The sequence below is a fragment of the Adiantum capillus-veneris genome, chromosome 5, assembly GCF_014529385.1.
Source record: "Adiantum capillus-veneris isolate H3 chromosome 5, ASM1452938v2, whole genome shotgun sequence".
In the NCBI taxonomy this organism is placed as follows: domain Eukaryota; kingdom Viridiplantae; phylum Streptophyta; class Polypodiopsida; order Polypodiales; family Pteridaceae; genus Adiantum; species Adiantum capillus-veneris.
In genome coordinates, this window is record NC_140935.1 from 39,834,761 (window position 1) to 39,862,301 (window position 27,541).

The 27,541-nt window shown below is 41.1% G+C and overlaps 1 protein-coding gene and 1 non-coding gene across 2 annotated transcripts in view; both read right to left on the bottom strand.

Annotated features, from left to right (window-relative positions):
* The window catches only part of LOC147457174 (uncharacterized), a 104,558-nt gene that overhangs the window by 66,730 nt on the left and 10,287 nt on the right, over positions 1-27,541 (bottom strand). The window lies entirely within an intron of this gene.
* On the bottom strand, positions 5,119-5,222 carry LOC147457175 (small nucleolar RNA snR60/Z15/Z230/Z193/J17). Its single transcript, XR_015188289.1, has one exon. It is a non-coding gene; the product is annotated as a small nucleolar RNA snR60/Z15/Z230/Z193/J17 (small nucleolar RNA).

Genomic DNA, 27,541 nt, shown 5'->3' on the forward strand with positions numbered 1-27,541 from the left:
ATTCTAGATGGATTTTTTTCCTTATCCTCTTTCTCTCAATCGGCATGAAGCAGCACAATTGTAAGTTGACACACTTTTCCCAAACATTGGAACAAAGTGATGACGTGGCATGTTGACACTGGACTAGAAGAGGAGTAGAGCCGAGTCAAAAACCAAGCTAGGGTGGAGTCAATCCTTCCCGTGAAATGCGGGGTTGTACGGTTGTTGACGTGGAAAGCTGTACGGATACTAACGTGGCAACTGGGAGTGCCAATGATGGTGAGTGTGGACTTCTCAGGGCTTTTGGGGGACATTAGTTTTATGGAAAAAGCACTTGATTTTGGTGCTTTAGCACTTGTAAAACTAACTTTGATTTTTAAAGTTGTCTTTGTGCTTTTGGACCCGTGCCTATAACAGAGAGGCCAAGGGTTCCATTAGAGCATGGCCAAGGATTAGCGATCCTAATACAATGGCACCCAATCTTCAGATTGTACCCACAAAAACAAGCAGAACCCCATACTTGTTGATTACATCGTTGATCTTGGGTATTAAAAACATGTGCTTGATGGTAATTTCATTAAGCGCTCTATACTCTATGCACATACTCCTAGTACGACTATTTACAGAGGCAGACATTGACAAAGCTCTTCAACGACTGATGCAGTACTTTCTCAGACAACACCCGATGCCAGACATCCTTGAGCACTGAGGATGATGATATTAATGATGATGATGATTTTAGTCTTTCACTTTACTTCACTTCATTTTTATTTTTGTACCCAAACATTGGATTAGATCACTAGGATTGTATCCGTTTGATCTCATAGGTCATTTTGGCGTTTTGAAAACGTTTAATATAACATTTCATTTCATCTCTCTCTCTCTCTCTCTCTCTCTCTCTCTCTCTCTCTCTCTCTCTCTCTCTCAAAGTAGAGTGATTTTGCAGTTTCCATTTGTGTGTTGCTAATTATTTCTCGCTTCGAGTGCCCAATCTTGTAAAATAGCAAGGGGTGCTAGATGTTGGGGTACTGCGTCGACGACAACGACGATGAGGGTACTTGTGCTACGGTGGATACCTTGTATTGCGACGACGAGAACGACGACGAGGAGGGGGAGGTTGTGGGCTGATCTGCCATCGTCGAGGATGGCGATGGCTGAAAGGCTAAAACCGTTGAAGAGGCTATGGATTGAAAACTGAAACGTTGAGGGTACTGTTGCAATGGGTCCTCAACGATGACTGAAAAGCTAAAACCGTTGAAGAGGCTATGGACTAAAAACTAAAACGGTGAGGGTACTGCTGCGATGATGAAAGGGTTGAAAACTGACCAAAAGCTTTGATAGGAGGGCTGAAGGAAAACGATGGTTTTGATGGTGCTTCTTGAGAGGCTTTGCTAATGCTCCTTTGTCTTTTACTGGCGCTCGAAGGACTTCTTTTATAGGTCTTTTTAGCCATTTGTCCTACCTACTTTTAATAAATGTCATGTCAAAGTCACTTATTAATAAATGACTTAATTGACTATTCATATGCCTATATGCTTAAGTGACTTAACCACTGCAAGTAAGGGTATGCAACTCTGACCTGCATGATCATGCACGTCCTTCTAGAGGCTCACAAAATGTTAGGCTAGATCCTAAGCTAACTAAGACTGACGCTAAACTATAGCAGTAGCTTGTCCACATGGCGCAAGTACAGTGCGCACGTGACAACAAAAAATACAGAAAATTATATGTCATGTTCTCTCCTTTCTATCTGAGTTCAAATTGAGTGTCAGTTCATGAGTTGCAAGCTTTGGACTACTCCCCCAACTATCATGTGACTGAGCACGTAAGGTCGGAGCCCTTATCTTCATCCATAGGTAAAATGTATGAGCTCACTTTCGTGCAAGCAAGCAACTTTTTTTTTTTAACATCGACGCGAGGAAGGAAGTAGGGAGAAACTATACACATATCACGTATTTACAACTGTACATTGTTGCACATTACACCCTCGAGGGGCAACCATGGGAACCACCCCGCCAATAGGGGAGGAGAATACACCCAAGAGAACGTAACTTGTGAGCTTCAAACCCTCAAAATTGGGGTTACATCTCAAAGGTCTCACCAATTGAGCTACGCTTCTTGGGTAAGCAACTTTTTTTAATAAGGAAATTGATGAGGAGATTTAATGTGGAGAGAGAGAGAGAGAGAGAGAGAGAGAGAGAGAGGTGTAAGGAGTGTAAATTTTTTCCAAAGTTATGGTGAAAGAGGTGAAGAAAGGACCATGCACCAAAGCTTGCCAAAGACTTTTCTTCTAACCAAACACATAAAAGGACATACTTATTTTTTTCCGGTTTTTAGATAAATATTTCACGGATTTGCTAGTTTTTGCAGTAAAACCTATAAAATTTTGTTGATATTCTTCATGGCAAGCTTGAAATGTAGCTAAGATTTTGCAAAATTGTGTTGCATGCAATTTTGAATCCTGATAACTTTGACTAGCATCTACATATTGTACTTGATCGACTAGTGTAAACGACAATTGGATGGTTTTCGCATTGATTTCAATCAACACATATTTCCTCATTGAGATTTGCATTTTGCTTTCAAGGGAACTCTGTCTGAATGGTCTTCCTTTGCGTGGTTTTAGAAAAACTAAGATTAGATTGAAGGACTTCATTTCAACAAAAAAAAAAAGCAACAATTTTGTGACTTTTGAAGATTTTATCTTCCACAAATTATAATAAAAGCTTTAGATAATGGAATTGGGTAATTTCGCACTTAAAATTTATTTTATGCTAACTAAAAATAGAAGTTTTAGTTTTTGGAGATCATATTTGATATGCCAAATTTTGCTATTGGTTGCTAAATAAGGTTGTTCTCATATTGTTTTATTTTTCAAAGAAATTTTTTTAATTGCTACTAATGGCTCTATACATTCCTATTGAGGTTCTTTGAATTAAGAAACAATTGCTGTCTCTCACCTCCACTTGCATAAGTGATCTCTAGCATGCAACAACCCTCTCAACATCCTTGATGACAATCAATCTCATGATGAATTCTCCCACCTCGCCACATAGAGAGAGAGAGAGAGAGAGAGAGAGAGAGAGAGACTCTTGTTAATCATGCAAACATGTTTTCTACCTCAAATTAATTCATTATGATTATCATTTACAAATTCCTTTCAAATTGAGGGTATTAAGAAAAATAATTTTCTAAAATTAGTGACCCCTACATTCTTTGAATCAAATGGCGAACATAATTTTTTCTTGTAAATAAAAAAATTTAGTGTGGAAAGAAGTCATATTCAATGAGAACTCCACCAAACTTGGGTTAAGCACAATTTAATCTACATAACCACTTTAAAACATAATATAGCTACAAAAACTTTTGCCATCATTTTAACATAACCTTATTCAAAAAAAAAAAGACATGAACCACAACGACTTTCACCATAAAGTCACAACCATAATCCATGAAAAAATATCAATCCTTAACCATAAACCATAATCGCGATGGACCAATTGCGACACTTAGTTTGAGATGTCCTTTAAAATCAATTGCGACACTTAGTTTGAGATGTCTTTTAAAATCAATCGAATGCCACTTACGTGAGACTTTAAATCACTCAAATTATGATGATAGATAAGTATTGGACTACCAATGTATTTGATGAATTCTATCAAGGCCTTCCATGTTTATTAGGACAAATTATGGGACATCTCATATACCACCATCCCATCGATACTATCCAAACAACAAAGCTTCCATTGATGAAATTTAAAGCTCTAGGTCATGCTGTAAAGTTTTATTCCTGCTTTGATGATTTGTGAGAAGTATTCAACGCAAGGGTGCTCTAGTCTTAGCATTCGTAGTAGTACAGGTATGGTTTAACTTTTAAGGTATTTTGTTTCTTTCTCTATATGTTGCCTAGACTGTTTTCTTTACTTGAGCATAAAGGGCCAATAATAAGACACTCTCCAAATATAACCTTGACCCCCACAAATCGCATAGGCAGCACCAATAAGTGGAGAGCACAATCCTACTGGGGTATCATTTGACTAGCAATTTACGAATTTGATACCGAATGGAATCGTACTTATGTTGAAGCAAGATAGTTCCAATTGATTTTATCCACTATTTTTGCATCAATTCTCATGGACGTCTATCAAACTCTATCTACAATGCATCACAAGTAACAAGGTGGCTATAAACTGTCCTTGATTTGAGCAATTTGAGTATCTTTGAGTTGGTTGCTTAACATGCCATGGTCCGTCAAGGTCGCTGGTCAGGGGGCGCACAATCTGGGCCGTCCATCCTGCTGCCATTACTGGACAGAATTAGAGTGGAGGATAGTTGGATGCACGACATCTCAGCGTTCATAATCTCAAAGGCACAGCTGACCAATATTCGATGTCCACCTTAGCATGCGGAATCATCGCATGTTTCCACCAATCATCATTGCCAATGATTGCATGGCAGCTCAGCGCTTGGAACAATTAATCGCTGTGTGCTCCAATGAATGCACACCAAGTCAGCACAGGTAATGTGACTAGCAATTGATGCGCTTTAACCATTGGACGATGAGCAGATGAATGACGTAGACTTGTTGACTGAGTAATCTCTACAGCTAAACACTGCATCTGAGCATCAGCACCTGCTGACTGCGCAATCTTCACAACTAAGCCACTGACGTAGACCTGCTCATTGCACAATCTCTGCAATAAACAACTGTATCGCAAAATCTGTACCTGGCCCCCCTCCCACCGACCTTGACGGTCGGGAATGGTCGTTTAATGACCATTCCCATAATATTGACACCCACCATGGCTCCAAGCCTCCGCCAGTCGCCATGTGGTCGTCAATATTATGGGGAATGGTCATTAAACGACCATTCCCCTACCCCTTAACATGCCTCTTAACTTTCAAATTGCGTCCCAAAAATGGCTTGCAATGAATATGGTTAATCAATGCTCAACCTCTACCGAATATAAAAAATGTCTTGAAGAATATTAACAACCTTTCAAGCAATGTGTGTGCAAACATGTGCTAGCTCTCTTTAAGCCATGTCCTTTTTGATGCAGTCTTTCACCAAATCTGTGAAATCCCTGAAGCTGATGATTATGAACCCTCAAGCCACAGACAACCTCAGAGGAAGGCACAACGCGGGATCAGATAGGAGCGAAAGACATTTTGTGATATTGTAATCAGAGACCATGATATGGATCTCATCTGAACTATGCACCTTTCTCATCATCTGCCCGCCATCTACTTCGTGTTCACCGGCAGCTCTAAGTTTCAAGGTCGCCCACTCAGCATCAATCCTAGGTTTGCCGACCCCACGGCCACATGTGAAGTAGAAAGAGACAAATTGTGTGAACTACTACAGTCTGCCCAACCAATAGAGCCATGACGCCACACAAATGTGTCTTGTCATCAACGCCACAACGTGCAAATCGTAAATGAACCTTTGAGTCAAGTTTTGCAACTATGCCAAAATCGGCATAGTTGCAAAGTTGCTTGGCGTAGATGTGACGAGCTCAGTATTATGCCTCATTGGACCATGATGACGCTCAGTTGTCTGCACAAATAACTGATAGTTGAGTCCCGTGTGATCATTGCCTAAGCGTGTTAGTCATGCTTGATGCGCACCGAAGTGTAATAACATCTATCAAAACGTGTGAACAAACCATTTATACAAGAGGGTGGATCCAAAACTGGAAAACCTAACCTAATAGACTCGTCCAGGCATGCATGTCCTGCAAACAGGCTCACAAAATTGCTAGTACTAATCCTCCTAGGATTCTAGACACTCTTGTCTAGGGATAGATGGAAAATTGGCTCTTGAAGTCAATGAAGCATGTCCATGTGGCACATAGAACCATGTGTTAGCGGGTCGCCGCGACGGACGTCTGTAGCATAGCTATTTGGCACTAATATAATATCAATACTCAGGGAAGCGACTTGGATGGGGCACGAAGACTCTTTGAGGGTGTCAACCTCAATAAATTCAATAGAACTATCCAAAAAGGTTGGCCTATAGTCTATGAACACTCTCATAAGGTCGAAATGACAAAAAACAACCATTAACACACTCAAAACAGCAGATTTATCTCGTAGACAGGTCGTCTCACGAACCACAACAAAATTGAGAATGATTACACTTAAATTAAAGAGCAGTAGACAAAGAACACAATGCAATTGTCAGAAACAAATTTTGGATTACCATAGCTCAAGAAAAATGGATTACAATGTGCAAGAGAGTAGCCGCCTTCAGTCGTACACTTCAAACTCCAAAATCTTTGATAATGATCACTCTTGTCAAACTTACAAAATTGGGTATTATACCTAGGGATTCTTTTGGCGAGTGGCCGGCTTGTAAGGCTCAAACTCAAAATTAGACTTTACAACTCAAATTTTAAAGAAATTCGCTCAGAGATCTCTCGGTTAAAATCAAAATTCCTCATATTTACAAAGCTTTCTTGGAAAAATAATAATGGGCTACAAAACTAAAGACTTTAAGAAGGGGTGGCCGACTAGGAGGGTGCCCTTCTGGTCCAACTATTAGCATTCCCCCCTTCCTAGTCGTTGCATGTCCTCATGCAAGCTTTGTCTTTGGCTAGATCAAAACTTGTTCTGCAGGTTGAGCTCCTTGGGTCTTCAGTAGTCAAATGTCCTCTTTTCTAGTGTCTTTGTTATTTTTCTGAACTTTTTTGCTCGTGCCACAATGTCTGCTTGGACTACCAAATCCTTGAAAGGGTTGTTCATTATTGCGCTCTGGTAGGCAATGTGGCGGGCTTGTAGATCCTTTGTCATGGGGTTGAAGATGATTGAGTCCATCTCAAAAAATCCTTTCATGAATGCCTCCTCAAATGTTTTCAGATACTGCGAGGGCAAAAACATGACTCTTGCGTACATCCCCATGATGACATTGTGGCTTGGGACCTCTGTTTCCATATTCCAACAAATGCCCTTTGTTCATTCAAGGAATACATGCCATGGGTGCTCTGATGCTCCGATGTCCTCAAATGCAGTGATCCAGGTGATTATCATCTTTGCAATCTTCACCAGAATTTCGCATGTAAGGTCAGGGACATCACGCATCTGTGTGATTATTGTTTGTAAGGTATGCACCATGTAGGATTTCGTCAGTCCGTAGTTGTTGATGGACTTTGAGAGAACTATCTAATTGAGCACGAATAGTCTTTTGCTCTGCTAGTTGAAGTAGCTATCCTAGGATCACCGTCTTGGAATTGGATAGTAAGTGGGGTCAATCCTGACGTGGTGTGGCGTATTTTTGTACATGGTCTCATCATGTTGTCGCTTCTCAAACCACTTCTTGTGCCAGAGGGGTTAACTTTCCAAAGTGGTCAGCACTTGATCTATTGACACTGGCGCATCTTTGTAATCCATTATCCCCCTTCTTGTTTGGTGCAAAGGCTAGTAAGGGATTCTTCTTCCACAAGAGTGCCTCTTGCTTCATGAGTGGTAGAGGAATCATTTCGTGGCTGAAATTCTGCAACACTTTATCAGGTTTGATCATAAGCAAGGCTTCTGATTCCAATACCTTTAACTCATATTGCATGTATTCTTTGTGAGAGGGATCTGTATTTTTGATATCCATCTCCTAATCTTGTATCTTGCATCAGGAAGATCCTTTATGTCAGCCAACTCATGTAGTCCACCCTCAGTAGATGCACTTGTTAGATCTATTGGGGGCAGGTCTACCCATGTAGTCACTACCTTTGGTGTTGGTGTCTATTGTGAACTGGAGAAATTGCTGTTGCTTGTATGGCAGTGATTGCCAAATCTTTACTTTTGAGCTCTTCAACATTCCTCTCGGCTTGGGCAGCTAGGTCGGCCTATGTCTTTGCCAACTATTCTTTCAAATGCAGGATCTCCTGATCCTTTTGAGCTTGATTAGCCATATTCACAGCCGTCATAATCTATCTATCATACTTGGCTTGGGCTAGCTCAGCTTTCATTGCATTCAACTCTTTCAGGACCGCCCTTTGGAGCTTGTGAGGTAGAAGTCGGAGCCGTGGTATCTTGGATTGCCAAGATCTTGGAGAAGGTGTGCTTCACAACATCGTAAGAGTCACTTAGCTTTGCATTTTGTTGCTGATATCTCTCTAGCTCGTCTTCCAATCTTTGTTGTTTCACTTGTATTTCTATGTTGGCGGCTATGTGCTCTTCAAGTGCCTTGAAGTAGTCAATAGCTTCTCTCTCGCTTCTCTCTTTTCTTTTTTCTAGTTGTTCTTCCAGCTTGCTTTGACTTTATTTTAAATCTTCAATCTGCTGCTGCAACCTTCTTTTTTCTTCTTGTGCAGCTTGGACCTTTGCTTTAGCATCCCAGGCATCCAAATCTCGAAGGGTGAATATTGCTTTTATGAGCCGGTCTAGTATCCAGAGATACTGGGCCTTGTTCTTGAGTATTTCATTATTGCAAAGTCCCAGCCTCCAGCTCTTTCTTTTCTCGTTGCTCTTTGGCTTTTTGTTGCTCTCTTTCCTTTGGTGGATTTTTGTCAGCCTTTTCAAATTCTTTGTTCTCTTGATCACCTTGTTGCTTTCTAGAATCCTTTTACTCCAAAGGAATCTGCTCTTGATCGATCTCTTTCTTTTGAGACTCCTCTTTCTCTTTGTCAATTGGCGGCGGGGTTGAGGGATTTGGAGAAAACCATTGTTCAGTGTAAGTATCTAGCACGTGATCCACCGTCTCATCCCCTTGGTGCTGCTTTTGTGTTGTATGGGGCCTCTTTGGAGAGGTCTCTAGTGACTCTAGATCTTTTGTTCTTTGTTTCTTGGAGGCCTCCACTCTTTGCTCTGCCTTTCTCTTGAGGACATTGTGGATTTTCAGGTGCATGGACTAAGCGAGCTTAGCTTCTTCGGCTGCTTTTCTCCTCTTGTACTGCGGATCTTCTCCATTTGTTTCACTTTTCTTTGTTCCAACTTTTTGTCTAGATCTATGGTGTCTTCATCATCGGCATCAGAGCCTTTGTCCTCCCCCTTTTTTTCCTCCTCTTCCAACTTTGTGTGTCGTTCCTCTCTTAGTCTTTGGGCTTCTTCCATATATCTTTGCATTAATGGGAATCTATTATGTCGTCCTGCGCTTGACTCACACTAGAGGAATAGTAATGTCTTCTTCTTCATCTTTTGGCCAAGGATTGGAATTAAGATGGTGTATCTTGATTGTGTGACTTGATCTCGCGGCTGAATTCCCAGTTCAATTCCATTTCTTTGCTATTTGTTACCTTGGCCTTTGAGATTTGGCCTCTTGTTGTCTGAATGTGAAGATGATGTTTGATTTCAATCTTGATAACAACCAACACTAGTACCGTATTGTACAAAAATGAATGTGATACTGAGTAATTTTGCATAAACCATTGTCTGATTGTCTAAATCCAGTTATCTTTTGAACTTTAAGTTCTTTTGTGTATAAGTATTAAGTTTGATACAACAATACACATCCTAAACACAAGGCTTTTCTTAAAAATTGGGTTGGTCGGGATGTTGGCTTTGGACTAATGAAGTATCTATGGTCTCTGAAAGGCCCACTACCAATAATTCCTCTTTAGCTGGCAGATGTTAGGTGTCATTAGAAGGGTAATGGAATCTTTCTTCCTGAGGGTTGCTAGATTTTCCCTCCCCATTCCTATAGGAAAGACTCACTCATAGAATAGTCAATTGTGGCTCCTTCAAGGTAGGTATTAAGGCGACCATCTTGCACCATAGTGTAGTCAATTGTGGCTCCTTCAAGGAAGGTGTTAAGGGGAGAATGTCTTGCACCATAGCAAAGCCACAAATCCTTGGAAAAAAATATCATTTTAAGAATTGTGTAACCCAACTTGGGAATGATGTTATCTTATAGGGTAGAGAAGTATATCAGAGAAGAATGGGATGGAGGACTCAATGAGGTAGTAAAGTCAATAAGAGAGGAGAGAAGCCATTGACAATGTGTAACCCTTCTCTTCTTCTCTTTAATCTACTACTCTCCACCCACCAAACACATACATAGACCAAGCAACCCATCCTTACTTCTCTTCAATTTTCTATTCTCTACCTAGCATGCAAACACACAAAACAAATAGATGCAATAGCAAGCTTCTCTCAACCACACACACATCCTATGTAGTAAAGATGAATCCTTTACAAAGTTTAAAGAATGGCATGTCTTGGTAGAGAAGGAACCTAGAAAGAATCTAAAGAAACTTAGATCAAATAGAGGTGGAGAATTCACTTCTAGTTAGTTTGCAAATTACTACAAGGGGCAAGGGATGAAGAGACAACTTACCACTGCAAATACACTTTAGCAAAATGGCATAGATAAATGTAAGAATTTCTTTATCCTCGAGATGGCAAGGAGTATGCTCCAAGGAGAAGGTTTTTTGACACTTTTTGGGTCAAATAAGTAAGCATTGCAGTGTACATCCTAAATCAAAGGAGCTATTCAAAAGCAATGCAAGGGATGAATTCTCTACAAGCCTTTTCTAGTAATAAACCTTTAGTGACTTGCTTCAAAATTTTGAAAAGTGATTGTTTTGTGTAGATGCCAGATTCTTCTAGAACCAAGCGGGATGTAAAGATTCAAAAATGTATTTTTCTTGGGTATAGTGAAGAGTTATTGACTCTATAACTCTACAATAAGGAAGGTCATTATAAGCTGAGATGTGGTGTTTGTCGAGCAACCACATCGAAGTAAGGAGGGTCCTTCTTCAATTAATCAAGAAATCCGTGCCTAGCAGCCACAACCACCAAACACTAACCACCACAGTGATCAAGAGGCAAGAAGGAGTTCGATAAGAAAATGAAGAAGAAGCAAATGGGACTAAGGAGCCCAACAGGAAGAAGCCATTGTGGGTGACTTCACTCTTGTATGGAAAGGAGCCGCCAACCATGATCCCCTAGGTGAACCACGTCATTCCATGAGGATAGATGAGCAAAAGACAAGCTCAAGAGCATATAGTAAACTATGCACCTATGGAAGATTTACAAAAAGTGCAATATCCTAGCATCCTTGAAGAGGAAAAAGAGGATTTAAAGTGGATGGAGGCCATGCAGATAGAGTATGACTCCATCATGAGTAGCCACACTTGGGACCTTGTGGATTGTCCAAAGAAGCGCAAGGTTATTGGTACCAAATGGGTCTACAAAGCCAAGTACAAGAAGTTGTATCTTCAAAAGGCAAAAGCTTATAGACTTCAAAAGAAATTGCATGGGTTAAAGCAATCCCCACATGAGTGTAAGCAATGAATTGATAGGTACTTGAGTATTGGTTTTAAAATAAATCTTTCATAGTTTGTGCATCTTTCAAGAGGATGGTAGGTACATGCTTATTGTTGCATATGTGAATGATATCACCCTCTCTAGACATTATGAAGAAAAGATCTCTCAACTAAGAAGCCTTATGTACAAAATTAAAGATGGTAGATCTTGGACTTATGGATTTTTGTCTCAACCCAAGGAAGCCTGACTGCAAGTTAGTTAGCACTCATTTTGAAGTTTTAACTTGAAACTTTTAAAGGAAGATGAAGATAGTTAGCACTCATTTTGAAGTTTTAACTTGAAACTTTCAAAGGAGGATGAAGACAATGAGCGCTACAAGAAGCTTGTGGGAGGTTTGATTTATTTGTGTAATACTTGCCTTGACATTTGTGAAGCTACAAGCAAGTTTTGATCTTTCTTCTACTGAAGCTGAGTACAAAGCATGCTTTACCTAATGTGAGGCCCTATGATTAAGGAGACTTTTGGGATACATGAAGCTGAGTACAAAGCATGCTTTACCTAATGTGAGGCCCTATGATTAAGGAGACTTTTGGGATACATGGGAGAAATTTAAGAGTAGCCGACGGTGTTACTATATGACAACCAAAGCTACATGGGAATTGTAGGAAATCATGTGTTTCATGCTTATAAGAAGTACATTGAGTTGAGTTAGGTTTTTGAGCGAGCTCAACGGAACGAGTTTTTTTTTTTTTGGAGGGCCGACCTCCCTTCCTCCCCTTCCTCCTCTCTCCGCCCATGTGCTTCCTCCTCCTCCTTCAACATCCTCCATCTCCTCCACCCCCTCTCTCCACCTACTCCTTTAACCGCCCTCCCTTTCTCCATCTCCTCCTCTAGCAACCGCCATCCCTTCCCCAAAGTCCTCTTCTCCTACTCCCTTCTTCCTCTCTCTTTTCTTGTCACTCTATAATCACTATCCCTCTCCCTCCCTCTCTCTCTCTCTCTCTCTCTCTCTCCCCCCCCCCCCCCCTAGAGTGAGCTCCATCCCTCTTCCCCCCCCCCCCCTTCTCTCTCTCTCTCTCTCTCCCCCTTCCCTTCCCTCCCATCCTAGAGCTCCACCCCTCGTTGCCTCTCTCTCTCTCTCTCTCTCTCTCTCTCTCTCTCTCTCTCTCTCTCTCTCTACCCTTGCCACCATGCCCTTCCACTAGTAATTTTAATAGGTTTCTTTTAAAGAAAAAAATCTCCCCTCCACTAGCTCTCTTTCCCTCTGGTTTGTTTTAAAAGAAATTAAGGCACTCTCCCTCTCACAATTTTTGATGCCCCCTTTTCTCTCTCCTGTTGGCCCCTCCCTTTCCTCTCTCTCTCTCTCTCTCTCTCTCTCTCTCTCTCTCTCTCTCGCACACACACACACACACACACACGTGCCCACACACACACACCGTATTGATCTCTCTCTCTCTCTCTCTCTCTCTCTCTCTCTCTCTCTCTCTCTCTCTCTCTCTGCACGCCCTCCGCCCCCCCCCCCTCTCTCTCTCTCCTCCTCACTCTTCCCTTCCCTCCCATCCCAGAGTGAGTTCCACCCCTCATCTCTCTCTCTCTCTCTCTCTCTCTCTCTCTCTCTCTCTCTCTTTGCCACTGCCCTTCCTTCCCTCCCGTCCCACAATTAGAGAGAGGGGGGGGGGGGGGGGGGGCGATAGCGGGAGGGAGAGAAAAGGGGGGTGGAATTGGGACCCTCTCTGCTTCCCGTCACACTGCCACTTCAGTCCCTTCAATCCCAAAGAGAAATGAAATGAAATGGAATAAAAATGTTATATTAAATGTCTTCAAAAGACCAAAATGACCCATGAGACCAAACTTATACAATATTCATGGATCTAATACAATGTCTGCGTACAAATATAAAATGTGTGTGTGTGTGTGTGTGTGAGAGAGAGAGAGAGAGAGAGAGAGAGAGGGAAGGGAAGGGAAGGGTTGGTTGTAGGGTGGGGGGAGGGAGGGCGGGACAAATATTGTGAGAGGGGGAGAGTGAAGGGTGATGTTTTTTTTTTCTAAGAGGAAAAGACAGGGAGTGCAAGGAAGCTTAATTAAAAAAAGAAAGAAAAAAAAGTCCTCAAACCAATAGCGATATCGCTAGTGCTTTGAGGACTTTTTAATTTTTATTTATGCTTCATTGCACTCCCTCATTTTTCCTCTTTTTTTAAAAAAAATATCACACCTGTCTCCCTCTCACAATTTTTGTTCCCCCCCCACCCCCCAGTTCTCGGCATGATATGAAGACGTGGTTTGGAATATGGGATGCATTACACTTGTCACATGATGCCTCAATAGACTTCCTATTGAATGAAGCTTTTATACAACGCCAATGTATTATGGCCTAGGAGAAATTTGGGGGTCACGCTTCATGCATTACACCACCCATATTGTCCCCAACTACAAAACCATGCTCTTTGCCCAAAGAGGAAATTATACTCACCCTTACATGCTTAAAATGATCCCCTTCCCTTGTGACCGATACACACTATCGCATCCATTTCAATTAGCTCCCACTCCCTTCAATGCAAGAAAGGGTGTTGGGACAATGGAGAAGAGTCGAATCGAGTCTGCACAAACTTTCCTCTCCCAGCCATAGTGTGGGCTCTCCATTGCGGCTCTCATCACCACAATTTTGGAGCACCGAGAATCATTGATCAATCACACACATACTACATCACATGTAACTTTGGTGTCATAGGTCATATTTGACGTTCAAAGACAATAATAAAATCTATCTCTCTATCTCTACGTGAACGGCAAGGACAGGAGGATATCGCCGTCAACGTTTGCATTGGTGGGCTTCCAAGCGATTGGAAAGGGGAGGGGGATCCCAAGTTTGGCGAGTCATTTGCTCGCATCCAATCCGCAATCCCTATGGTACAATGTGATCCAGCAACAATCACTTCTCTTGCACACGAGAATCGCACTAATCATGCAATCTACACTTTCAAAACCAAGAGGGACCGAATCAAATTTCTTGAGCAATCAAGACTTCTAAAGGACACCAAAGTGTGGTTTGCAGAAGATCTTACACCCGCTCAACTCAAGCAAAAGAAGGCAGAACTACAGAAGATGCGAGAAGAGCGCATAGCAGGAAAATGGGCAGTCTACCGAGGAGGTAAATCCATTATTCAACAGTTTCGAACTCCCAAACCGGTTCCCTCCTCACCTCCTTCTGCATAGATTTTGTTCATCTTATCTTATCTTAACTTTCTTTTTGGACCCTCAGTCCTTAACTGAGATGTATCCCACAATCCCCTCATGTTTGTAATGTTTCGTTTTTGGTCCCATAGGTCATATCTGACCTCCGTGGACGATAATACAATCTCTCTCTCTCTCTCTCTCTCTCTCTCTCTCTCTCTCTCTCTCTCTCTCTCTCTCTCCCCCCTTTCTCTCTTTCTCTCTCATTTTATTTTATACCCATGCATTGTATTAGATCCACCAAGACTGTATTAGCTTGGTCTCATATGTCATTTTGGCCTTATGAAAACGCTTAATATAACATTTTATTTCATTTTGGTTAATATAATATTTCATTCCATCTCATTTCATTTCTCTCTAGGATCGGGCACTGTGGTGGAGAGAGAGAGAGAGAGAGAGAGAGAGAGAGAGAGAGAGAGAGAGAGAAAATACGGGGTGGAGAGAGGGGTGGCAAGGGGAGAGAAAGAGAGAGGGAGGGAGGGAGGGAGGGAGGGAGGGGGAGCCAATTAAAAAAATTGAGGCACTAGTGATATCGTTGGGGCCTCTTTTTTTTAGAGAGAAGAAGAAAAAGAAGAAGAGAATTTAACGTCATAGGAAACTATCCCAAGAGACCTTAAAGATCTATCCGACGAGGAGAGTTGAACTCAAGATCTGTTATTCAAGAGGGAAATGGCATAACCAATCTACCACACTTGGGTGATAGAAAGGTTATAGAGAGAGGGGGGGAGAGGAAGGGGAAGGGCCAGAGAGAGGGAAGATGGAGGGGTGGACGTAGAGAAAGAGGTGGGGGGCAGAGAGAGAGAGAGAGAGAGAGAGAGAGAGAGAAGAGGGGGCAAGAGAGGGAATGGGTTGGAGGAATCATGAGAGGGAGAGATGGGGAGGGGTAAGTGGGTTTGATTTAAAAAACCCGAAGGCATTAGCAAAATCGTTAATACCTTGGGCTTTTGTGTGTGTGTGTGTGTGTGTGTGTGTGAGAGAGAGAGAGAGAGAGAGAGAGAGAGAGAGAGAGAGAGAAGAGGTCCTTGGCTACTCCACTGGAGGGAGGGACGGCAATGGGTGGTGGTGGTAGGAGTAGGGGCAGCACATGGTGGTAGTAAGTTAGAACCACTAACCACCAATGGTGGGCTAGGGTGGTGGTGGTGATGGTTGCTAAGGGGGGGCAATGGGAGGTAGTAGTGGTGGGATGAAAAAAAAAATATCGCTCCGTAACTGTTTCCCTAAACCTTTGATGAAGGAACAAGGGATTACAAGAAGAATTGAACAGAGTCAAAGCTTCAACGATAGACAACCACAAAGGGTTTATGCCGCTAATGCACAAGATTCTCGACGCTTGAATGTTCGATGCTTTGAATGTGGAGAGTTAAGACATTATCGGAACACTTGTTCATGACTCACTAACGGAGTAGCAGTAGCAAGTGAAGTAGACTAAGGACACCACTCTTTTAGATATAATGATGGTCGAAATAGTAATTAGAGTAGGAGTATCCTCACTTTTCTCGAAATGAGGACATCTCGAATCCCTAAGTTGGGGAGTTTATAATGTACCCAACATTTTTCAATAAAAGTATTTTATTCACCTTGCAAAATATTTAAGGTTTGCATTTTGTTAAGTCATAATGCGTTCAAATGGAACGATTGGATCAAAAAACGGACTCTAGAATCACTAATTATGACCCTTATTAACTTGAAAACAATAGGTTGATAGGAAACTTAAGCTTCAAGAATGTACCTAATGATAAGAGTTGACCCTTTAGGAAAGAGAGAGTAATTTTAGGAAAGGAGGAGTAATTTTAGAAGAGAACTAGTACTTTGAGAAAAGAAAGAGAGGAAGAGTTTAGTTAAGAGCTCTTTTCTTGGAAGCCAAGCTTCTTCTAAACTTAAAGAGTCAAAATCGCACATTGAAATCCGTGTCCTAAAAAAAAACTGTAAACATGCATGAACTTATCTCTCCTTGCGTCCCTTTATTCTTAGCTGGCCTTTAGAGCCTATATAAAGACCTCTCTCCTTTCACTTTGAAGACACACACTCTCAGAAGCGGAATCTCTCTTACCTTGACGTCGGAGTTACCTTCTTTCCCTCAACCTCTCCCCCTCAAGCTCTTACCTTCAAGCCATCTCCATCTCCATCTCCATCTCTACCATCGTCGTGTTCAAGCCATCTCTATCTCCATCTCCCTCTCTACCATCGTCGTGTTGCTCTAAAGATTCTTGAGTTCTCTTTCTCTCTTTCCCTTTTCTCTACCTCGTTTACGATGGCCCCGAAGAGAGTGACCCGAAGCTCAAAGAATGCTCATGTCGTTCCACTTCACGGAAGGTGCAAAAAAGAAGACATTGTCTACTCCAGTCATAACTCAAGCGGAGATATCGACTCCGAAAGAAGGTGAAATCATCCAACCTCAAACACGGGAGGTAATCGAATATGTCGCTAATCTGGTAGAACAAATTATAATTTTGCATTGCTATTCATATTGACTTGGAAAGCTAAGCATAGGTATTTCCTTAAACTGTCCAAGGAATGTGATTCTATCACAAGAAACAAGCATATGCTTTCATAGATTAGTGAAACAACTATTTGATGAATTGTTATTGTTTGATAAGTTGTTACTGGTTGATATAAAGAGTTGGTTGATCATGTTTGAAGAACCATTTAAAGAGAAGAATTAATGAAAAGAATATCTCTTGTTTCTTGCGGGTAGGGAGATGATTCTGTGGTTAGCGGAGATTAAGCTGAGGTTATCGCTCTCTTTTTGTTCCTTGTGGTTAGTGGGATGCCTCGCGGTTATCAAGATGCCTCGCGGTTAGCGAGATGGGAAGGTTGCACAATTCGTGGTTAGCAAATAAATCCTTTACAAAAGCTTTGTTGGCTAGACAGAGAAAGTCCGCGGGTAGCGGCAACTCATGAGAAATTGGAAAAGTTATTTTTGTTGAGTTATAGGGCTGTCTTCATTAGGCCTCGTTTGAATTATTCTGGTATTGTTTAAAGGGCTGTAGAAAAGAACCTGTGTCTGAAATTAATTAAAGAACAATGTTTGTATGTGTAAAACAGTGTGGTAGTAATTAGAAAACAAGCAAAAAGTGTGAGTGTGGGGTGGAAAGTGGGGGCTGGCTTAGCTTACCAGTCAAGGATGGGTAGTTTCGATTAGTTGAGAAACTCTCCACTCTCTCTTATTATTAAGAGAAGTGAAAATTAGAGACTCATTGTGCCGAAAGTCGAGAAGTCCTAAATATACGTGCCCTTGAAAGCTATGGACCCGATTAGTGAGGTACTTTTCACAAGATTACTAGTTAGTTCAAACTAAGTCTCATATTATATTTATGGTTTATGGATGGCGACCGTGCCTCTTAAATGTGGGGGGAAAGGCGTTGTTTATGGATTCTAAATATGTCAATGTAATTTCATCTTTATGTTAGAAAACAACTTTCATTAGAATCTAGATTTATTGACCTGACTTGCGGTGTATGATCCTTATAACCACGTAAACAATGGATAGAGGACTTTCTCTCTTGTATTTCTCGTATCTCTACTTTGTGGAAATGGAGTAGAGTGTTGTCAATGGAAAATGAGAATAAAGGAAGGCCATCTATCAAGTCAGCCCAATCTTCTCGGAGTTGGGGACCTCACAGAGTTCAAAAGCTCCACACCTTGATTTCTACATAAAGAGCTATTTACAGAAAAATACATAGTTTCGTAAATTCTTAAAGAGTATATCGTAAATGAAGTATTATTTGCATAGTTATGTAAATAGTCTGTTAATAGTGCAACTTTGGGAAATAACATTTGAAATGACAAGATGTCTTTATTTTCAAGACTTTTAAGGCTTTCTTGAGGGACACTTGTCAAACAACTAGAAATGAAGTACCTTCACCCATATGGATACTAAGGCCTTTAGCAGGCCAATAATTGAGTGCTATGATGAAAAGTCATAAACCTTGGAATTCATTATATAGGAAACGTGCAACATTTACAATCAATTGATCAAAGTGGTCAAGAAAAAGCTACATCGTGGAAGAAAGGACGTGAGTGGTGTGAAAAGAAGAAGGTTTTCTTTTTGCACTCCCCCTTAAGCATAACAGAGGATGTAGACTTGGCTACATCCTCTGTGATACTAAAACGCCATCATTGACTACCCTTAATGATGGCGTTTTAGGGTTTTTAGGAAAGAGTTTCATTGCAGTGGTTAGTCTGTCCATGTGTGCAAGAGTGAGAGGTGAAGTAGTTTTGTTGGCATAGAGCGTCAATTGTGTTACCAACCTTGTCGTACAAAGCTACACAACACGAGCTGATTTTTCTCCCTGCGTTGGTCCTGCTAGTCACGAGTTCCTCTGAAACTTCCACCTCTACTGCTACTAGTAGAGACTTGGCTTAGCTTCACATGGCCGGCTATTAATCGTTTTTTTTTCAACGCTACTCTTTGCTTTATCTTATCCCTCAACAACAACAACGATTAATAGCTTTGGTGTATAAAATCTGTCTTGCAATTAAGCGTTTGTCGTAAGCTTTACCTTGGGTGCTTGTTGCCCCCCCCCCCCCCCCCCCCAACTTCCTCTTGGCATCTTTTTGTCTTGCAGTGATTATTAATGGAACTCGACGACCTGGCCATGGATGAAGATTTAGTCCAATTCTCACATATATTAGCGTCAAAAAACACATCAGAGATGTAGGTAGCCGTGCCGATGGAAGAAGAAGTTGGCTCGGTATTGAGACCCTCATCTAATGCAGAAATGTCGAGTCCCGATTTGCCAAGGGCTCTAACCACTAAATTAGGAACTTTAGAGTACGTCATTTGCATTGAATATGAGAATGCTAGGGATAAGGGTTATGTGACAACTTTCATGTCTATCACATATAATTAATTGCCTCTAACGGCTGCACAAAGTAAGGGTTGAACATCCACACACTCTGCACCTATGCTACCTAGTTTGACAAGTGCAAGGAGAGTTTCATTATGCAGCAGTGGTGCAGTCCGGAAGACGGTTCTTCTTATCTTGTGGACTTGTTGGGCAGGCCACCCACAGTAGAGAAGACACAAATATCCGACGCCTTGCATTAATTGGGGGCTACCTGCTCCGATGAGTCCCTAAGTCACCCTAGCCTACGTCTAACACCCATCCTCCTTGCTCTACTACGTCACACGCTTTCTTTTAGTATTGCTACATATCACTCTAAGTTTCAAAACTTTTTATAGAGTGGGAAGAGAGCGTACATGTGAAACCTATAATCTATTCAAAATATTCTCAATTTCAAAACTTTGACTTTTCCACCAAACTAATGAGTACATATGGTGGGTTCATAATTTTATTACATGCGAATCTTGACAGATTTTTTTGTCCGATGTCTGGCAGTAGCACACAGAGCAAGCAAAACTCCTATAGTGGATCAGATTTGAACCCGAGATCAGTCGCACGTGAAGTCCTCGCGCTAACCACCTCAACTGTCTGCTTTTGCACTTGCCAGCATCTACCTCTAATTTTAAAAAAAGATGTTGCAATCTCCTCCGAGCATGAGATCCACCTATGGTTGCTACATGTTGCCGCCTTGATTCTCAGGTCCCTGCGTTGAAATCCCCTTCAATTATGAACGCCATCATCGTCCCTCAAGATTGTCGCCCTTTTCTTTATTTCAGCTCCGTCATTGAAATCTGTTCAAGATTTGCCACATACTTTTAAAAAATAAATCGTAGGTACATACTATTTCAACTCTAAAAATATTCAAATTTCACACTGTACTCTACTACGTAGTAAAGGTGTGAAAAGAGAGTTTTTTAAGTGAAAACAAGTGAAATTTTCACGAGGCCTGTTGGATTGATGTTGGGTGCTCCACATAGGCTCATGATGTGCTTAACACACCATATATAATCCCTATGCACAATGTGCAGCTCAATGTTAGGATTTGAAGGACTTCGTATGTGTTGACTCCTCAAGGCACTGAATGTGCTTGGGGCTTTATGTACATTATTATTTTTTAAGTACAACACTTCTACTCACAATTGAATGGCCAAAAAAAAAAAAAAAAAAGGAAGGGTTTAATATTTATCTAAAATGTTGCACTTGTAAGAGTTTTATGGGAGCCTTTGCTCTTGAAGCCTACTTCAAGGACCACCACCACTCTTCGCTTGCCACCAACACACATTATTAATACGTACAAATTTGGTGGAGGCTTAGGTGAAGCTTGTGCTAAAAATAGCCCATTGGCTTTTTCAACAAATTCTCCCTCCCTCTCTCTCTCTCTCTCTGTCTCCCCCCATTAGCGAATCCATTGTAAGCTTATAGGATAGTATTATGATTGGATTTCCACCTGGTACTTTTAGGTGGTGACTTGAGATAACATCAATGCCATGATACATGTAGTCAAAGCGTACGAAAGAGTTTAACCTTGTCTACAGGTTTGCAATCACGTTGAGCTATTCTTGTTTTGTGCTACCTGACTTCTCTCACTCTCTCTCTCTCTCTCCAAACACCACAACCTGAAAACACAGAGTTTTGGCGACATGAGTATTGTCCAACACTTTAGGTTGCTATCGTAGGCAATTGACACACTTTAGGCTTTTGTTAGCATCCATGCGTACACGATGCAATCTGCAAGAATAAGGCATGTAGCCCATGCACAAACATAAGGTGACACCGGGCTAGCAAATGTACAACCATGTGTGCCTACACTCAAGGTCTCATAAAGCCATTGGTACATGAGTTTTTTCTTAGTAAAAATTAGAATGGCAATTCACATCCCCCCCGCGCGCCCTCCTATTCTCTCTCTCTCTCTCTCTCTCTCTCTCTCTCTCTCTCTCTCTCTCTCTCTCTCTCTCTCTCTCTCTCTCTCTCTCTCTCTCTTTGATGGTCGCTGGTGGCACCACAAAGCTCACAATCCGACAATGCTAAAAACAAGGTGAAGAATCATAGTGGCCTGCTAAGGAAATGTAATCCAAAAGTAGATGAGAGTTGTGTTTGTAGGATTTATTTTTTCACAACAAATATTTTGAAAAGTTGTAGAGAAAGTATATTACAAAGGGAATGATAGATATATGGAAAAAGGTGACTAGTAGGTGTAGGTCAAGTTGTTTCAGTGGTGGACATGGAGAAATTACTTGTTAACCAAATTTGGATGAACTTAGAAGTTCCGTTTGTTGTTTTTTGAAAGAGAGTGAGAGATCTTGCCACTTGCAGCGTTGAGAGAGAGAGAGAGAGAGAGAGAGAGAGAGAGAGAGAGAAATGATTTTCCTTGAGTTTTCTCATGACGTCCGTATAGCATGATGTCGCTACATGAGAGAATTGTTAAGACCTTGAAAGCAATGTTGCCAAGACGACCTAAAATAGTGCAAACTCAACGATATCATACACAAAATTAGCAATTGTTCTAGAAAACTTTAAATGTCATCTACAAGGTAGAGGCATTCAATATTGTGACAATTATACATGCATGCATAAGAGACAATGGAAAATATACCTACAACCCAAAAACCTCAAAATACAGAGATCAAAGCCTTCAAGCTACTAAATCGACAACATACAGAGATACCTTGGAGATTTAAGTTGCAATGGATGCTAGACACTATCCGAGGAATTAAAACAGAGAGAAGATGGAAATGATGATGATGACATGATAAAAAAATGACCACCATCCTAGGGCACCTCCCTACCCCATTCCACATGGATATAAGGCAAAAGACCACTCCATGGCTCATTAATCATTAATTGAAAAGAATCATTAGAAATTGCCGTGTAAAGTCTTCATTTATCGGATATATCCTACAAAGAGTTTAAATGCACAACCAAATGACCCAGATCTAAGTAACATGGTAAGGCCTCGACAATTTTGGGCAGCTGCCTTTGCATTCGGCTTTTCTGAATCTTGGTGCATAGGCTTCTAAGATGTCAAGGCAGAGCCATAAGGTAGGGAGACCAGCACTCACTTCCATTGCTTCTTGCTTACAAGAGGCTCATGCCTCCTCTACGACCACCACATCCACCCTACCCTTGACCCCTTTCTTCATATGTCTCTCGTTCCAAGCTTCCCAGGCATGCCTGGTATTCACTTGAAAAGACCCTGCATATGGCCCTAAAGAAAGGGCTTTATCTAGTGCAAATTGACCTCAACCTACCTCTCTTGTTTGCGTGATCAAGGGCATGTGCTACCAAAAAGTGTTGGTGGGTGAGGGAGATGAAGGGATTGTTCAATTTGAGGTTTGGAAAACTGGGTGTGCAATGCGAATTTGCAGATGACAGATGGTAATAGTCGGGGTCAGTGTTGGGGACTCGGGCGCCCCAAAGAGTCTATTGTTTGCAATCCCCAACAAGCATATCATTGTTGCAACACTGTCATAGCATCTAGCATGCAGCCATGTCAATGACCTTAAGAGAGGTGTAGCACAAACAGGTATGTACACAAGTGCACACACACATGTTGTGACATAATTACTCAACCAAGTGAGGGAAATAGGTATAGCCGTAAAGCAAGACATGGTTTGCAGTGATAGGAGCAACAATAGGGTCATCCTCATCTCTAACTCCAGCCATCCACCCTCTATCCTCTTGCTCCTTGGTCAACAACGGTGGCATTGGCATGCAATATATTGCTCAATTAAATCTCTTGCCCTCTTTTGATTTCCAAATCCATTGCTAAACCCTCTGCAAACATTGTAGTCACCTCTAGAGATGAGGATGTTCCAACCTTGTGCAAGCACTGAGCAGTCACTATAATCAATAGTACTAGTGATGATCAGCAAGTACCCCCATCATCAGCAAGTTGTAGTAGTTATGACCCCACATTCTCTTCTATCAAAATCAAGCATGGAACAAATCCATGATTTCATTGTTGTGTACTCAAACTTGACAATGGTTTTCTACATTGTCATCATTCTACATTGTGAACATCTAGATTTCATTATATACTCAGCCTTGACAAGAATATGAGAATATGCCTTGCATACTACCAGGTAGATCATAAAATTCTTGATTCTTGAAATACACCTGATTCTATTATCAATGTTGATGGTAAATTACAATGTTGAGAGTTTTGTTGTGCTAGTAAGCTATTTTAGAGCCAAGGAATGAGACATGTTAGTGGCTGCTTCATGCATAACTCAAAAGATTTTTGATTTTCCATATAGAAACATTTTTAAAAATCTAATAAAATTCTTCCAAAACTTTAACATTAATGATATTCAGGCACTCTAGTATGTAAAATAGAGGCATCCATGCTTAGCACAAAAAAAAGACATGCAAAGATGTTATCAAAATGATGGAGGGAGAATCACAACCTATGCAACAAGGCATTTGATTGTACCAAATTTGGATCACCAAAATTTAGCTAGTGAGGCGGTCCGGGGCGGGCAACAAGAGAGGCGACCTCTAAACACCCCTCAAGGCTCCCGTGCTGCTCAATTGGGGCTGGGGCAACCACAAGCACAACACAACAACAAACCCACAGCCAAACCCAAACAAGATAGGGGCACCACCTAGTTATGGTATGCGAACTAGGACACAAGAGAGATTTTGGCACAACCAAGAAGATGCACCACACAACACACACAAACAACCTCACACCAAGACACACACAAACTGGACCAGAGAGAGCTAGAGCAAAGGGAAGAGAGAGAGAAAAGGATCTCGCGTAATACCTTATTTGTGACTTGCAAATGGAGATGGTTCGTTATGATGCTATTGTAGAACTTGTATAAAACTTACTCAATGCTTAGTGATTGCTAAACATTGCCAAAACACACACACACTGTCTTAGGGTGTGGGAGACCTCTCACCACAATACCCTCTTACAATGGACACAAAACTGGCAATGAAAAAACACACTAAAACACTTTCTAAAATCAAGATCAACTAATAAAAACTCAAAATACACAAGTCACCTTGAATTCACCAAACCGTATTGCACAAATGGAAGGACGAAGATTTGAACGTCGAATCACGCCTTTGATGTACCAAACCTCAATTTATTGATGATAAAGGAGCATATACAATAGTGGTTTTGAGATTTGTGAAACTCACGCTCTCTCACTTGCAATGTGTAGCTTGAAAGCTTCTCTCACACCAAGAGTGAAGCTCACAAGTGGTTGCTACACCTAAGTCTCTCCTCACGCATAGAGTGTTGGGGTGCTATGTGAGATGTTGGAGGTTGTTTTACAAGAAGGAGAGGGGCCTATTTATAGGTTGGAGACCCCTCATTAAGATTATTGGAAATCCTAATTTCTAAGCTAACAAATCAGGATTATGATTTTTTTGAATATCAAAACATTGCGGGCCTTCTTTGTCTGCTTGAGTCATGGGTGTGGGCTCAAAAGAGAGCATTATTGATGGTAGATAAGGTGAAAGTAAGTAAGGGGAGAGGGAGAGAGAGAGAGAGAGAGAGAGAGAGAGAGAGAGTTACTATACACATGTCTTGAGGTGAGGTGTCTTTTATGGTTAGGTCAATGCTATTTTGTGTTAGTATGTTAGTCGTTAGTAATCACTAGAAAGTTAATGATATATTTACAATGGGTAGAATGGGGTGGATGGTTGAAGTAAGATGGTTGAATGAAGAGAGCAAATCCTTGTGATGGTGAAGCTTGAAGAAGTTTTGGACTTACTTGTGTAAGTTCTCAAAATGACTATCGATCTTCTTCTTCGTCTTCTCTTCTTTACGCCACCGCCGCCAAGGTTGATTATCGTGATGAAAATGCTAATTCCGTTGATGAGATCTTTTGATTTGCAGAGGTTAAGCATGGTACACATGCTGAATTTATGTATATATATAAGGAGTAAGATGGAATTGTACTTTGGAGATAATAGAGAGAGGCATAGAGATGGTGTATGTACATGGAGAGCTCATATGAGAGCTATGGGAGTAAGTGGGGAGGTTAATGGTGAAGAAGGTGAGAGAAACCATTGAATGTGCAGGTTTGAGTGAGGGATTGAGAGGAATGTGTGTGTGTGTGTGTGTGTGTGTGTGTGTGTGTGTGTGTGTGTGTAGAAGTGTGGAAAGAGGTGAGAGAAGACTATGGGCTACTTGTGAGAAAAGTGGGCAAACTGGGGTCCACTCAAAAAATCATATCTCACCGCTGGTAGCTCCAAAAATCATGAAAAAATTTGAGGTGATTATTCAAAGAGTGCGCTACATTTTCTCTTTTGACCACTACTCCAAATTCGGAGTGGAGATGGATATTAAAAATCCCACCAAAAGACCTGTTTTTTCTTCACAAAAAGTCTTCAGTGGCCCCCTCCTTTGTTGAATTTGTACAATGCATCCAAGAGTGAGCCCCTCCTTTGTCATATCATAATACAAAGCATCCAAGTTGCCCTTGACACATGCATGGAGGAGGATTATTGGTGAATAAAGAAACATATACATGGTGGGACTAGTGTATGGACTATTCATGGACTTTAGCTCGATGAGCACATGGTGTTAGAATAATGAGTAAAAATAATAATAAAAATATGGAGGAGTTATGGATATGGAAAGATATTGAAATCATATGATATGGTCCCTCTTTGAATTATTTTGGGTGAAAGAGGAAAAGGTATGCAAGTAAATAATATAATAAACGTAACCAATGAGTAGAAATCAATTTTTTGTTTTCACGAGGGTGAGGGTGAAAATGTGGGAGTGATTTGTATAAAGGAAAAATATGAGGTTAGAGTATGTACATATTGGCAAAAATTATAATTATGGTGTAAGAGAATGAAAGAAGGTGTACATAGGTTTAATAAAGCACCCACCTAAGTAAAATATTTAAATAAAATACCAAAATAATTATAAAAAATCCCTATATTTAGGCCATATATACAATGAAATATTTACACACAAAGAGGCCATAATATACTTTTATTTTTTATTTTATTTTTTATTTTTTTTGGCTCAACTAACCCAATGACTAGCTAGCTGAGGGTTTTTAAGAAGATATGGGAAAAGCCCCCTAACTCACACACGCCTATGTACAGTGAAATGGTAGGGATAGCCATAGAGTTTGGGTGAATTTGGTAGGGTGGAGTAATCTAGTATGGCAATTATGGAGAGCCGAAAAACGGCTATCATTAGCCCTCCCCCCAGGATGATGGTATATTCATGTACCATCATAGAGCATCTTTTCCAAAGAGAGTGCTTCAGAGTCCTTGACGAGATTTTCATTGTTTGGCCACTCAGAATTTTGGCTGGAGTTACACTCATGCTTCATGTAACAATACTTACATGAGACAGCGGCCTTTGGACAGATCTTTGGTAGATCCTTTGGTAGAAGGCGACTCAAATAGGGCTTCAAGCGATACCCGTTTACCTTCCTGGAGTGCTCTTTACCATTCAAGTCCATAAGCTGATAGTAACTAGAATTGAAAACCTTGCTTACTATGTATGGCCCTTGCCATCTAGTTTCAAACTTGGCATCAAAATGATTGTCAAGTCGATTGTCATACCTTAGCACAAGCTCTCCTTCCTTGATGCCTTTGTCCTTCAGTTTCTTGTCGTGCGTTTCTTTCGCTTGTGTGGCTTTCCTCTTGTAGCACTCGTATGCTGCTTCTCTTTTCCACTCAAGCTCCACTAAAGTAAGAAGTCGATCCATCCATACCTCCTGATCATCTTGTGCTCCTTTGCCATGACTTCGCATTGTTGGAATGTTTAGCTCAATTGGCTGTAAAGCCTCTTGACCATAGTCCAAGTGAAATGGTGTGAACTCCGTGGCTTCCCTATATGTGGTTCGATATGCCCACAAGGCACCATCCAAGAAGTCATCCCATAATTTTGTCTTGTTTTGCACCATCTTTCTAATGATTCCTGCAATGACACCATTAGCCTTCTCCACCAAACCATTTGACTGTGGGTAGTATGGTGTGCTATGACGATGTAGAATGTGAAGCTCTTCACAAACTTCTGTGAGCAAGCCCTTCCTAAACCCTGGACCATTATCAGAAACAATCTCCAAAGGTGTGCCAAATCTGCAACAAATGTGAGTGTACACAAACTTGCTAACTGTCCTCTCATTCACTCTTGCCACACTTTGAGCTTCCACCCACCTAGTCATATAGTCTACAGCCACTAGAATGTAGAGTTTACCATTTTTTGTCCAACACTGCTTGATCCACAGACAGCTCATCTTGCTCCACCATCATCAATCTAGCATGATACAATTTAAGACGCAACCCATTTACCCTTAACT